Raw genomic sequence first — 15,693 nt, 5'->3', positions numbered from 1 at the left:
TACATTTTAGGGGCTAAAGTATGCAATCCGCACTCAAACACACAAAAGTAGAAGGAAGTCACAGTTTGTACTTTTTGCGAAACATGGAAAGGAACCGGTATTTTTCAATATCTTTCATACATTTCTAAAATTTCATGAAATATTTCACGTGAAATTTCAAGATTTTATTTTTCGTGAAATTTTGCCACCCTAGAACGGCTCCTTAGTGCTGTAAGATAGGAAAATGGAAGTGCGTCAACGATGTGCCCGTATACCTAAGTATATCATCGAACACCAAAAAACCGTCATTTCTCGCGAATGTGAGGTCGAACTATTCTGTTCCTCCACCCAAACTTCGGCGAAACATGGAAAGGAACCGGTATTTTTCAATATCTTTCTTACATTTCTGAAATTTCATGAAATATTTCACGTGAAATTTCAAGATTTTATTTTTCGTGAAATTTTGCCACCCTAGAACGGCTCCATAGTGCTGTAAGATAGGAAAATGGAAGTGCGTCAACGATGTGCCCGTATACCTAAGTATATCATCGAACACCAAAAAACTGTCAGTTCTCGCGAATGTGAGGTCAAACTATTCTGTTCCTCCATCCAAACTTCGGGTCCCTATAATCGAATACTCTATTTGTGTAATGAGGAACCGACATTTTCCCTCCCGTTTAGTTCAATCGAAGCGTCCGATGAAAAATGCCCCCGTGAAAAATTTCTGGCTACGCCATTACTGTAACTAGTTACACGGATAAAAAAACTGCGTGCGTAGAACCCGAAGTTGAGGTCATATGGATCTCTGAAGTTTTCGGATCACGTATCTAAAAACTTGAGGTCCAGCTGCCGAAGTTCGGGTCAGACACCTGAAGTACTTCGATACATACCGAAGGGTTCGGGTCACGCATCTGGAGTACTCCGGTACATACCGAAGTGCCTCGATGTCTGACCCGAACTTCGGCAGCTGGACCTCAAGTTTTTAGATACGTGATCCGGAAACTTCAGAGATCCATATGACCTCAACTTCGGGTCCCACGCAGGAGGTTTTTTTCTCCGTGTATGTAGTAAATCACTTGCAATAATTTTAACGAGACTTTCCACCGGCAACATAGGAGACTGCAAGGTGGTTTTTTTCTTAAATATAATGCTCTACTTTACCTGGCGGTTGCGTACGGTGCAGTTTCTTCGCCCCATAAATTTATGGCCCCGTAAAGTTATGGTTGTCATAATACGACCCGCCATAAAAAAGTCAGATCTTGAGCTTGAAATCTTAATCCGGGCGGAGCCCCTTCAAAATCTAGCTTCTCGAGAATTCAATCGAGGGATCATCCGAAAAACTCGATTTATTTATTTTTTTATTTTTTGAACGTCCCGTGGTCTGACGCCTAGTCACAGAAAACACCAGACCCTAGTCTGCTGCGCTAAGGAAAAACGCCGTATGGACCTTCAGGCGTTGCCAAATTTCCTTTCATAAATCACGAATTTCCTGGTAAAATTATGAATATTTTCCTTCCCATTTTTCAGGTAATTTCGTTCGCAATTTCACCTGAAGTTCCTACAAATATCGAGGGAAAACATTCATAACTTTTCTCTTAAATAAACGTTTTATCGAAGGAAATTTGGCAACTCTCGAATGTTCGTACGACGCTTTTCCTTAGCATGGCAGAAGTGTTATCCGTGCGTACGCCCGAGTAGTGGTCACTGTTCTTCTGTGCTAAGGAAAAACGCCGTATGAGTTTTCAGGCGTTGCCAAATTTCCTTCGACGAAACACATACTTTTTGGAATATTTACAAATTTTTTTCTTCCGATTTTTTATAGAGAATTTCGGCCGTAAGTTGGTCTAAATAGTCCGAAAATTTTAAGACGAAATATTCATTATTTTCTTCCAAGCTAACTGTTTTCTGAGAGGAAATTTGGCAACACTCCAATGCCCAAACTGCGTTTTTCCTTAGCACGACAGCGTTAATCCCGCTTGCGAGCAGAGGAGTCTGTGAATAAAAAACTGATAGCTTTATTGGATTCACATTGCTCTAGAAATCTAGATGTTAATCTCGATTTTCGGTCTTCGAGGCTTCTTAGGTGGGCGTCCCGGCGTTCTTCGGTTGGAGCGATCTCCGTCGCGATGGCATGTCCATGATAAATCAGGGATTTTTACGAACTTTAAAGCCTTGTTAAACCAAAGCTGCAATCTATCAAAACTGACTTTTTATTGAAACGATCATTATCAGAAAACACCCATTTCCAAATCTGAGCTGCGATAAATTGAAAAGACTGACAGTAATCGAGTTTTATGTAATTTTGGCAAAACCTGAAGGCAAGCTTCCCTTCAGAATCAATGAATTTTTAAACGTCGCAGTAGAGTTACGCATTTTTCGACTTCAGCATTTAGGATGACACTATGGTGCACTGTGTGTCAATGTTTCCAAGAGTCCGGACTCTAGATCCAATGTGTTTTTTTTTTCCAGTGAAGGACTAAACTTTTCACAAACCCTTTCTCAAGGGAAAATTCCCATTCTTTGAGGGAAAATCGTGCTCAAATGAGTTTTCTCCAATTGTATCGAGATTGCCAGTTTTCTGAATTTCGACGCACGTTGGCTGACCAAACTTTTTCTCTGGGCGTTGGTCCTTTTGAAATCTCACTTCACATCCACGTCCGCGAAGATGAGCAAGCGGTGCCTTTGAGGATGAGCCGTGGCTCCCGACGCGCAACAACCGCGTATCCGCCCAGGGCTCCCACGGGAGTTAGGCGGTTGTACTCGATGACGGCGGAGCCGTCCATCCTGGAGTCGGCGACTGCGCAGCAGCATTTTTTCACTCTTTGACACGGGCATGTATAATGGATCAGCGAGGAGACACGATTTTATCACCGGCGGCCTCTCAGCGATGAGCAGCAGCCTCGGCATCGGCTCCGCTTCCTGTTTCACACGTGTGCGAAATTTGTATTCGGCAGCCCTTCCCCCTTTTCCGAGCCCAAGTGTGAGAAAACGCAAAGGCCCCGGACTTTGACGTTGACACGGCAATCGAGAGGCGGAAAAAAGCGCGGCCCGTCCCAAACTGATTTCGGATTCAGGAGAAGTTTCGTTTCCCCGAGTCAAAGTAGGTTAGCCGCGACCAGTGGTCACTGCTGCCAGCTCGCCGCCGAGGGTCGCCGATCCGCGGGTTCGAGCCGACCTCCTTTGGAAAAGTCCGTCGATGACGTCATCCACTTGGACGTATTTCTACCAAACGGAACTGTAGACGAGTGGGAAAGATGGTGTTTGCTCTAGAAAGCTGCATAAGAAACGATGTTAAGGTGGGCGTGATTCCCTTCGAAGAAATGGAAAAGCGGGATTTTACATTCTGTCAAATGGACGTATTTCTGTCAAACGGAACTAAGCGCCAAATTGAGTTCCTTTTCAGGATTTTAGAATCCCGGATAGCGCGTTCTGTCAAACGGAACTAAGCGCCATGGAAAAGCATTGCGAGTATAGGACGGAACGAGCATCGCGTTTCGCAACACCCGCCAATCCAAGCCCTCCTCTCCCTTCCTCCCCTGATGGTGCTTAGTTCCGTTTGATAGAAATACGTCCAAATGGAACTATGTGCCAACTGAATGGGGCACGCGTGAGCCGTGGGCATGTGACAAGAGCGTTGTGGACAGGGCTCATGAGTTAAATGACGTCAACTTCAATCTCCTCGTCGCCGCTGACGTCACTGGCGCTTTAAAGTTCCCATTCATTCTTACGGCCCTCGACTAACGAGCACACTCCTTCTTTCCCACCTGTCTCTGGTTTCTGGTTCCTTTTGGCAGACGTCCACTTTATGGATGACGATGATCATAGAGTGGACATGAACATGTCTGTGAATTTGCTGCTCTGGGCGCATGATCTAGGCAACGTTACATCAGGCCATCTTTAGTTTTTCTCCCTAATTTTATCCTTTTCCACCCATCTTATTCCTTCAATTTCAGCTCCACATGTTGGTTTTTCCCATCCTTTGCACCTCTCTTTTCCGACCTGCATTGTTTCCTAGATCCAACATAGCTCTCCATGCGTGGATGGCACATGCTTGGTGGCGTAAACTAGAGTTATTCCTAGGATATAGATTACCCTTTGTGTCCTTAGATAAAACCCTATTTTCCTATATTAGGCTGTAGGCTCCTTAACTGGAGTATAAGCTAGCAAATTCGAAGAAGAACAAGAAGAAGAAGAAAAAGAGGAGGAAGAAGAAGAAGAGGAGGAGGAAGGATAAAAATTTGGAGGTCAGGTTTGATCAGTCCATGAAGCTCTTAGAGCTCAAAAGAATAACCAGCCTATGAAGTCAAATCATCCAGAATTACTTATCATTCAATTTTTACAGATGCCCGTCGTTTCATCATCATATTTGCATACGTGTTTGACTTTGTTTTTTTCCGTACACTGAAAAAGAAAAATATCACAATCCCAACTATGCTCCTGGCTGGTTTTGGCGGCAGATAAGAGCAGTTGCACCAGTCAGAAGTACCGCTGAGTCTGCCGAAAGTGTGGTTAAATCAACGATATCTCCGGCTGGTGCAACTACTCTTATATCTGTGCCAAAATCAGTCAGGAGTATAGTTGAATCAGTAGTTCGAAAACACACCAACTCGGTAACTCGAAATTGCTCAATTTTTTATAAGAGACAGTCAATTTTCATAAAAGTCATTGAAGTTAGCGCATCTGTTCCAACTTGGACCTTTAAAATGTCCTTAAGTGCTTGTATTTCGGCACCAAAAATCTCTTTCTTAGACTAATTTCTTCATTTACTGTTCGATTACGTGTGTGTCTTGATTCTTTTCATTTTTCCGAGTTGGTGTGTTTTCGTTCTCACTGATTCAGTTGGGATTGTGATCCTTTTTTCAGTGAATTTGCTCAATGTTTTTCTCATCAAGGACTTCGTACAGAATTTTCTCTTTTCTCGTAGATGTTATTTCTGAAGTGTGGTGGTTTGACCGGTAGGACACCCTGTAGACGGGGCTGACATGACTAGGATGCGTGGATTTAGGGCTCCCGGCTCCCGGGCGAGCATGGGTGGCGAGTGTGTGCGAGAGGTGCGTGCGTGAGAGGGGTGTGTGTGAGTGGTGTATATAATAGAAAATCATGTTGATGCTGCCGGGACATCATTATACCGCGGGGAACACAGAAAGTGCATCGGGACGCTCCCGGCCGTGGCATCGCGTCGCGGAGGGACAGTGCGCGACCATCTGTACCTGTCCCCGGCTGCGTCCGGCTACTTAATTTTTCCATCATGAGCAGCAAATTGATAATTTTTGATTGGCCGGCCAAGGAAACAATGAGCATTGTATTCAGGATCTGAAATTCTGAGCGCAAGCAAACTAGTTCCACGAGATACGACCTCCTGCTCTGTGTAATTGTGACCGAACAATGTACCCAACTCCGGGCTCCACTCCGCCGCCGCCGCCGCCGCCGCCGCCGTGAGTCGCACTCCGCGGAAACCCTCCCCCCTCCCGCCAACCGCCTCCTCGCCCCCATCCTTGCCAAATCCTCCCCGATGATCCCCTATCCTGCCGTGCTAAGGAAGAACGCCGTATAAACATTCGAGAGTTGCCAAATTGCCCCGGATAAAACATGTATTTTTTAGAAAGATTATATGTATTTTTCCTTGAAATTTTCAGAAATTTTAAACAAAGTTGCGAACAAAATTGTCTGAAAAATTGAAGGAAAACATTCCCAATTTTCCCAGTAAATTAGGTTTTTATTGAAGGAAATGTGGCAACGTCTAAAGGTTCATACGGCGTTCTTCCTTGGCACGGCAGTATCTCCCTCGAGTGCCAAGAGGTCCCGACGCAACCTCGCAACGAATAAGGTGAAACGGGACAAGCTCTACGAACAAGGATCAAAATGGGTCTACGCTGAAATTAAATTCTTGAATTTCCCGCCGAGAAATCGTCACCTTCCGCCCGAAGTACCACAAGCGCCATGCGACGTTTAAAAATTTCCGCCCCCGTTTTATTTTTTTACGGAGGAATAGTTGATGGAATCTATTTGAAAATATCACTGAATTTTATCGGCAGCATAAAGAAAATTCAGTGACATTTTCGGACGGCTTTTCCGAACAATTCCTCTGGAAAATATCAGGGGAAAATCAGGAAATTCAGTCATGGATCAGGAAACTGTGAGTGTTTCAAGCATTTGTGTCAATTCATCGAATATTTTGATTTGTTAAATCACATAAGTGTCAATTTACTCACGCAGAAAGTAGTAGACCCCCTGCTGACCCTGGTAAAAATTGGCGATAAGAGCTGCGTTTTAAAATACCATAGGAATTCTTATAGCCGGCTAAAGAAGGCTACAGAAAAGCATATAGCTGGCTGCTAAATGCGGAGAAAATCTTACGGCCGGGCTATACGAAGCGATGAAAAATTATGCAGCCAGCTATACTTCCTATCGCCGAGCTTTACACTTTATCCCCGCCTGGCTGTTGCTTTTTCGCCATCGATTATGAAAGGCTATAAGAAATTGTGTAGAAATTCGTGTGCTTCGGAAATCATTGAGTTTGATACGGAACCGCCTCATTATTTACAAAACACACATTATATTTACCTTTAATACATATTTTTTTTTCATCAATTAAAATGAGAATAATCCATACAGGATGTGCAAACATTTCAAAATCATGAGTTGAATAACGCTGACTCCGCCAGATTAAATATTAGAGCCTAACACAAAGCGTAGCGGCGACGCACTGGCGCCTACAAACCTAACAGGGATACTTCACGCATTGCGCAACGCGTGAAGTATCCCTGTTAGGTTTGTAGGTGCCAATGCGCGTTTAGCGCTGGCTACCCGCCTGCCGCGTCGCAGCGTGCCACGGCGCTTGAAGCAACTATTTCACACCAGAGGTATTGCACAGTATCATACGAAACTGAAGGCGCTCTAATATATTAGGAATGACAGGCATCCATCAAAAGTACAGAGCTTTCCTCGCAAAATAAATCAAGATACTCCGGCCCAAAAAAAGAGCAGTAGTCCAAAAACTCACTAAGTCCTAGCATCCGTAATTAGTAACGTTTAGCATACACTTTATCGCGTGGCTGTTGCTTAATCGCCATCGACTATAAAAGGCTATAAGAAATTGTGTAGCCGGCTGTAGAAGCTATTGGGCATCTTACAGCCGGCTCTAGGTCTATGGTATTTTGGAACACAGATTCTACTGCCAATTTTTACCAGGGGACGAATATCGCGATGAGCACGTTACTAGGCAAGTTTTTGCAAATGGACCGCGTTATAAGCGGAAAGGGATCAAGCCACATCAGCTATTGCCAAATTTAATTCGGCATTTCAATTTTTAACGTGAAAACGGTTGTGAGGATTTTTGTGCTTTCAGTGAATTTTCTGCATAGTACGAGGCAAATTCACTAAAATTTTCAAAGGAATCCGCACAAACGTTCGCTTGTAAAAAAATCGAATTGCCCGGTTAAATTTGGCTGGAGCTGACGTGACTTGGTTCCTTTCTGCTAAAGGCGGTCCAAATTATGTTACAAGCCCTCAACTTTTTACCCAATAGTTATCATTGGCTAGGCAAATCTGAGCGTTGACCTTCCAAATGGACGTATTTATGCTGAATGGAACTATGTGCAAGTGGAAAGATGGGGTGTGCTCATTAGTGGTCGGGCTACAAGAATGAATGGGAAATATAAAGCGCCAGTGACGTCAGTGGCAACGACGAGAGAAAGAACGATTGGGAAGGCGGTCTTTAACTCATGAGCCATGTCCTCAAGGCTCTTGTCGCATGCCCACGGCTCACGAGTTAGCGCTCAGTTCCTTTTGATTCAATTGAAAATCCCGCTTATTTTCCATTTTCTCAAAAGGAACTATATCCACGTTTACATTGTTTCTTATCCAGCTCACCACAAGCACACCCCATCTTTCCACTTGCACATAGTTCCTTTTAGCATTAACACGTCGAAATTGAGTTTTACGGTACAGGGAAAATAGTGGCGCGGGATCCCGGTGTGCGTCGGAGCCGTGGCATGGGGCATCGAACCGTAGGGTTCGGCGGAGGAGAGTATAATCGAGAGCAGTGGACGGTGCATGATACCCTTCGCGACGATGGATTGTGACACGGAATCGACGAAAATCCCGGGCTCCGATCAGCATAATTAAGATTATTAAAGAGTGTTTTGACACAGCGTTTTGTTGGGTTTCGTGCCCGTGGCCGCCGTGGTGAACGCTCGGATGCGTTTCGAGTTCCGAGCTGTCACTTCCAGTTTTCCGGTGTCGCTCCCCGGAGTCCCCGGTGGCTCCGTCGTTTTCATCACGCCTCTCCACTTCCAGGCCTTTGCCCGTTTGGCCTCCGCGTTTGTTTTGAAACGGGCGCAAGGGTCAACGACCCCGAGACTCCAGGCCGCACCGAGGAAAATCCTCCAAATCAGAAGGAATTTCCGTTTGAACTACGCACTTAAACAATTTTCGAGAGTAACTCTTCTTCTTTTGTTAGTTTAGTGGTCACGTGGGCCGTGGCCCATGGCGGCAAATTTAGGGGGCGGCAAATTTTGCAATTTTTTTGAATGTAGGTATAAAAAAAATCGGATTCAGAAAAAAAAATTATCAATGAGAAAAGAGGACAAAACTTCTCTTTTCAGGGAGTTTAGTAATTTCTAATTTTGTCGTTTTTCGGTGATACAAGAGACAGCAGTCGAGTCGAGTAGTCGACAAGAGACAGTAGTCGAGTTAAGAGAGGAACTAAACACGCAATTTGGCCTGGAGCTTAGCGCAGAGAGGAATGATGGAGGCGGTCGGCATGTAACACATATGAGCGCCTACAAGACTGCAGGAATACTTCAAGCATTGCGCCATACACAGGGTGATCAGCGCGGCGTAGCGGCGGAAGTTAAAATTATTATACCACATTTATGTTTGTTCTTTCATAATTTTTTGGTTCATTTCTTATAAATGGAGAAGCAAAGTTCCGTGAAATTTTGCCAGTAGTGTTGACAGGGGTTTCGCCAAAAATGTATTCAACACGAGGAGGTAAACGCGTCTTATGCACCCCTCCCCCTCCGGCACGTTCACTTGATGGTTTTCATTGATGTTTCAAAACGAATGAGGAGGGGGCGGCAAAATACAGGCGGCCCATGGGCGGCAAGTAGGTAAATCCGGCCCTGTCTAGGGTGGCTAAATTTCATGAAAAATAAAATCTTGAAAATTCATTTGAAATATTTCATGAAATTTCAGAAATTTATGAAAGTTATGGACAAATACCGGTTCCTTTTCATGTTCCGCAAAACGTAAAAATTGTGATTTTCTTATATGTTTGTGTTTTTGAGCGCGAGTTGCATACTCCAGCCCCTGAAAAATATGAAACATTTCACAGCCTCGTGAAATTTCGTGAAATTTCATGAATTATTTCACTGACATGTCCAATCTTTCATTTCTTTCTTACGTTCCATGCCAACTTGAACAAACCTACTCGTCTCCAACGCGAAGTTGTTTGGTCCATGTGGGCAGCAGATTTACGCGTGCATAGCTTGATTTCGGGTTTTATTTTTAGAATCGGGTACATTAAGGCGAAACATCAGACATGAGATGGTCTTTTCCCCTTACTGTCTAAGTATTCCTGCGAAGAGGCACTCGAATACAGCGAAAAAGAAATGGGGAGAGTAGATAAAAATTGAACAAATTTTTCAAATTCGCGCATGCACGCAGCTGAAAGCGGCTCGCAGACAGGTTCCCGAAAAAATTTCGGGTATTAGCGAGACACCGGTCCTCTAATCCGCCGTATTATAGGGAGAATGTCGTATCAGCACTCAAACGTTGCCGAAAGTACTGTGACGTATCAGGTTTATTTTTATAAAAATTTATTCTTGTTTTCTCTCAGAATTTTCAACCGCCTCGATGAAGTTTGCGAAAATAGTTCTCTGAAATTTTCAAGGAAAAAATTTCTCAAGTTTTCAAAAAAATCCCTACTTATATTAGGAGAAATCTGGCGGTGCGTAAATACTCTGACGATGTTTCTCGAACAGTGAGCAGTAATCTCCACCGCATCACCGGTGCCATTACAACCGAAATTCGCCTCCCAGTCGGTTCGAAGAATTGAGAAAATAAAAGAAATTTAGCTTGAAAAGAATCATGCTTATTCATAGAATCTTTCTTGATATTGAAGAAGCTCGTTCACCCTCCCTCCCCTCCCCCCCTCCGAATGAAATGCTGGGCAGGGTAAATACGAAAGATCACAAATATGTCTCAGCATCAAAAGTTCGAACATACTTGGTCGAACACGTTGAACATTCCCTCATTCAACTGGTGAGCTAACAGAGTAGAGTATTGAAACATGCAAAAAACTGGTACGCGTCATTTCAAATGCTTTTTTTTTCGTAAAGTGCTTAATTCTGGGGGGAGAGGGACTAAATTTAGTCGGAAATTTTCGGTGGCATGAATGAATACGCACGTCATTAAGCTCTTTAAAAAAGACTTGTAGGCCAAAATATAGAAATTTTTTATCCTTTATCAGTGCAATATGAGCGTTTGTCATTTTGTGTTTCATTTCGGAACAAACGAGCCTTCATGTCTATATTTTCACGTTAATAAAAAATAATAATAATAATAATAATAATTAAGACCAAAATAAAAGAAAAAATACCAAACGAAATTAAATATAAATATGACCCTAAAAACAACTTTTGTGCAATCCAACGGAACTTCCATATTTCTGAGTTGGACAGTTTTCAACGCAAAAAATTCTTTTGATGTCACGCCAAATATTGAGAAAACCGTTATGCCATCTGGAAACGTTGTATCTCGCACGCGCGTCCGAAAGGATCTTTTATCGGATTAATCACTCAATAATTTGTTTAATGGACACGAGAACAAAACCAAGAAAAGGGACGAGGTAAAAATGAGAGGAGAAAATATGCCTGAGCGATCAGTCTTATAATTAAATTGTTCGGTTTTCTGTTACCGCGACACGTTCGGCGCGAGTCGGCCCGGGATTAAGGTGAATCTACACCCAGTAGTTGGGAAATTTTCCGTCAAGAGATAGCGGCACAGTCGATTTTCAGGGGGGGACCGTTCTGATGAGGATATTTTTGAAAATATAGCGAATATCATAAAAAATCGACCGAATACGCGTAGATAATTTTTTTCTTGAATGGTTGACGTATAAATCATTGAAATCCGTGATGTTTGGCGAGCGAAATTATGCAGACCGTTTTCGGACACTTGCAAAACGGCAACGCTGCCGTCTTGGTGATATGTTTACACTCCGGTTCTAACCTATAAAACAAACATGTATTTTTGATAGACCACAAAATTTTAACTTGATTAATTACAATTGTGTCGTGGAAGTAGTCTTTGATTGTTAAATTATCGAAAATAAGTTATTATGCTACAGTTCTTTTCCTGGTGGCTCAGTTCAGTCTGGTTCAGTCCACGTTTTGACCATTCCGTACCTCTATTGTCACCGTGCAACCTGTCCATCAATTGGCATAATGAAGAAAATATGTTTTGAGGTAAGTTGATATCTGGTTTTCCACCTAAAACTTGGCTCATGGTTACATAATTTCACATACTCTGCTAACATTTCAGTTAGAATCTCTAAGGGCGAACGAGTTATACCATTGACATTGCCCCTAAATCTGGAAGTCAAATTCCATCAATCGAAGCTGCTGTTTTGACCTGAACACACGTCTATTTTTGTTGCCATGTGTTTATGTCACTGTTTTTTTTACACAAGTTAGAATTCACACTTAACCCTGTACTAAAAAATACAGTGTAGGGTGAATAACTCATGATCTTAATCCAAACAAGGAAATCATCCGTTGATGAGATGAACCCTTCTGGCAGTGCTTATCTCGAGAGTAAAGCATAACGCCTGAGGCGCAAAGGGCTTGAGGGTGTTGGACAGTAAGCCCCGTAGTATCCATGAAACTGCAATTTAATGGTTAAACTCCCAGAGTACATTTCTCTGTTTGCGATGTAGCAGACTTCCTGTAATACTTTATTTTTTAAATGGAAAACTATTCAGTGTCACTTCTTGAAAATTTCTGTGACTTTTCTCTTCTGCACAAAGAAAATTCTGTGAAAACCTCAAAGAATGACATTGATTTTTTCTCCTCAATAAAAATAAAGTGGGAGCAGAGATTTTTAAACACTGCAAACGAGATAAGTGCTTTGGGAGTTTCATCGTCGAAATGTTCCTATCCAGACTAGGACTGTCATTTGACAAAGCACTATCAGTATCTAGTACCTGCACCTTTCGTAATCTGTTTCTGTGCTACTAGGATTTGACCCATCATACTTTTCTCACAACTGAGGTTCTGCATGTACGAAAGAATTTCCAGTAAAGATTGAAGAGAAATTATGTGCCTGTGAGGCGTGCCTCTGGCTCTTGGTTCCTTAATTATTTATTCGTACCGAGGCATTGTTGATTGCCGCATAACCTAAGCATGACCAATTATCACCTTGGAAGAGCATTTCATCAAAGTGAGCGTAGGGACCAAGATATGAAAATAAGAGCACCAAGGGCTCAGGCAAGCCAGTTTAGTTTCTCAGATTTCGTTCTTACTTGTTGTGCTGGGTCATTATCGCTCAAACAAACTGGAGCGTATTAAAACAGTATGTTTGTTTTTTCCAAGGGCACAATTATTGAGAAAATAATCATGTAACATTGCAAGAACCTACATTTTGGGAGCTTGTAAGGTCCAATCTCAAAAAAATATGTGTTAATAAATTAAAGATTTCAGATGTCTATTTTTCCTCACTTTAAAAAATTGCTGGAATGAGGTAGTTACAAATAAATGGTTGGCAACTAGGTTTAGCTAAATGTCCCTCTGTGCCTGTTTTCCACATAAGACGGGGCAAAAACTGTATTTTTCAGTTTCAAGAGAGCTCTTCAAAAATTCTAATTCTAACGATAAAATCTCCTGCATCACAATGGAAAAGTTACACCGATCTATATGTATTTTTGAAGAAAGAAAACTGCAATTTTATGAACATTTGGAAATTTCATTCTAGATGAACAGCCTGAAATGTAGGGAATTTTTTTTCAACAGATAAAATTTGTACATCAAGTGTAAATAGAATCTGAGAGCTGAAGGGTCACCACCTCTTTGAATTGACACCAAATGACCCATTATACAATTCAAATGCATGGGATACAGAATAATGCTGTTTAATTGTCTGTTTTCAGTTTTTTGGAGCGCTTCCTACACCTCAGCCTGCTCCTCTTTATTCTGGATTCAGAAAGCGGCTACTATCCTATGACATGGCTGTCAGTTTCTCATCTGAGCAGTCAAGCGATAGGAAATTAGCAGCAACTACAAATCATCTGGTTTTGAGAACTTCACCATGAGTCACCTCAAAACAAAATCATCACAAGAAGTTGTAGTGTGTTCAGAGTAAATAAACATATACCTAGTTCTCCTAAATTTTTTATCTGTGACCAGAAATTATCTAAGAAATTTAAAGTGGCGTGAAGTTCAAATAGCTACCCCTTACATTCATTCCTCTAATTCTAAATGAGAAAATAAATGAAAGTGTAAGTGCTGTGTTTAAAGTATCCTAAGTAGCTTCATCGGTGTTTTTATTCAGCTTATATTTCTGATGAAGGATTAACTGAATTTGGTGAGTCGTTACCATCATATTTTCTTCTTGCATCCAATTTTGCCACAAGTAACCATCAACAGCTGAGTCCCCAAATTTGTTCATTAAAGTATTAAAAGAATACTTTTTACAAAACCCTCTCTACACCTTGCAAGAGTTTTTAAATTTGTAAGAGAACTCTTTTTTGTAACTTTTTCTAATGTGACTTGTATTGAGCCTTTGTGTTCAGGGTAATGTACTAATCTTTACAAATAGCAAAATAACAGATTATGTAAAATGCAAAAGTGCCCTTGAAATTGAATAAATATTGCATTTTTTTCTGAGTTTGTTGGCTCCTTAAGTCTAAATGATGTACTTACATTTTTATTTTGTTTTACCAGCATTTATTTGTGTGTACATTGTCATGAAGTGCACCGCAACTATTTCAGGTGTCAAGGAAAGGCTTTCTTTTCCTCTTTGAAAAATGTGCAAATTGGTAGAGTGCCAAACATCTAAAATCCACACCCTGATTGACAATGATGTTTTGAATGTAGTAAATATGTAAACTTGAAGATCAATTATTTTTCTCTTTCTTTGGAGAAGTCTTGCAGAATTTTTCGCTCTGAGAGAAGAAAATCTACTCATGCATGTAAAACTTGACTTTTTATTAATTTACATTTTTCATCCAATTCCACTGTTTTCTAATTGCCTAAAGTATGTTTTACTTTTTTTCGCCAAAAATAATTTAATGACTAGATCGGGGGAAAAAAGTCTGTACCGAGTGGTCTGCATCACCCTCTAAAATGTCGCACCACAGGACTGCAGCTAACAAGCCTCGTGCCTATACTGAAGCTGCTAACATCTACAGGGCCCTTCCTATGATTGTCGCAAAGGTTCTTCACTAACTTAATCTGTTTTGCTCATTGATCCCAATGGACAGCCTTGAGACCATCTTTCATAAATCTGTGGTTGCCGTTCGTTTTTCTACAACTGGAAGTTTTCCCTCCAAAAAGTGACCAAGAAGCTGTAAAAAAATCGTTGAAGAAAACTTGCTCTCCATATTTTCCTAGAGTAGTAGAAAAAGGAACGAAAAATTTCTCAGCAGATACTCAAGCAATGTGCAAAATCTTGAAAGCTTTTGAAAAATCTTATGCTTGAGGATTTTGCATCTTATTCAGGTGAGAGTATGCATTTGAGCTGAATGAAACTGGAAAAAATCTGGATATTTTTAAGAATTCTCACTATAGTTAAAAGAGGCCCCCCTGACAAATTCCCCTAAAAATAGGATAGGTAATTTACTTGCATATTATTTATTACAAAGGCGTTTGAGGCCTTCAGTTTCAGGTTTAAATGTTGTGAACTCATCTTTAAATAGCTTTGATACATGTACAGATATTAATGTTCAAATTACTTTTGATAGTGGAATTTTTTTATTTTGGCTGAATTGAATGAAGATTTGTTGAGACTTTGCGACCAGGAGTTGAAAATGCCCGAGCAAGTGCAGGCGGGAAGAGGAAAAATTTTAAACTTTAAAAGTTTAAAGTCAAAGGTCATATCTAAGAAAAAAAAATTGTCATTTAGCAATCGGTGGGAAATTTTATGGAAAGCCGGAGGGCAAGTGTTAAGGGGGTAGTCAACCCAAACCATCTCATTTTTTTTTTTTTTTTTTTTTTTTTTTTGGTGCATTTCAACAGTATACTTTGTCTGGAAAACAGGAAAAAGTGATCAGATCATCACCTTTTTTTTAGGCTTTCACGAGCCTTGTGGGAGATATCTCGGGTTCTACAATAGCTATATACTTCTTTTTTTGTAAAAAGAAAAACTCATGATTCAGGCTACAACATGTCAGAAAAACATTTCAATATTCTTTCTTTTTCATTTTCAAAAATTATGAATAAGCTCAGATGATTAAAAATAATATAAAAAAATTAGAAATCTTTCTTTATAACAAACTTCCATTCACGAAACAAAAAATCCTTTGGACACTTTGTAATAAACATACTTAGACACATAATGAGCCGAAGAATATTGAAATTCATTCATCTAGTCTTGAGAAATCTCTGTCACAAAATGACCCTATTTTTTCAATCTTTCGTGGTTTTAAGGGGAAGGAGTGCCCCCACCCCCCCAAATTTTATTGGGGGGAATCATAGTTTGAGGTTACTACCCACC

General features: G+C 41.1%; 1 protein-coding gene across 2 annotated transcripts in view; it reads left to right on the top strand.

Moving 5' to 3' along the window:
• Positions 1-15,693, top strand: part of bs (serum response factor blistered) — a 392,024-nt gene that overhangs the window by 280,710 nt on the left and 95,621 nt on the right. The gene's annotated exons all lie outside the window — the stretch shown is intronic.

Source organism: Bemisia tabaci, chromosome 2 (genome assembly GCF_918797505.1).
Source record: "Bemisia tabaci chromosome 2, PGI_BMITA_v3".
Taxonomy (NCBI): Eukaryota; Metazoa; Arthropoda; class Insecta; order Hemiptera; family Aleyrodidae; genus Bemisia; species Bemisia tabaci.
The sequence above is the reverse complement of the archived record's forward strand: the minus strand, read 5'-3'. Positions and strand labels throughout refer to the sequence as shown.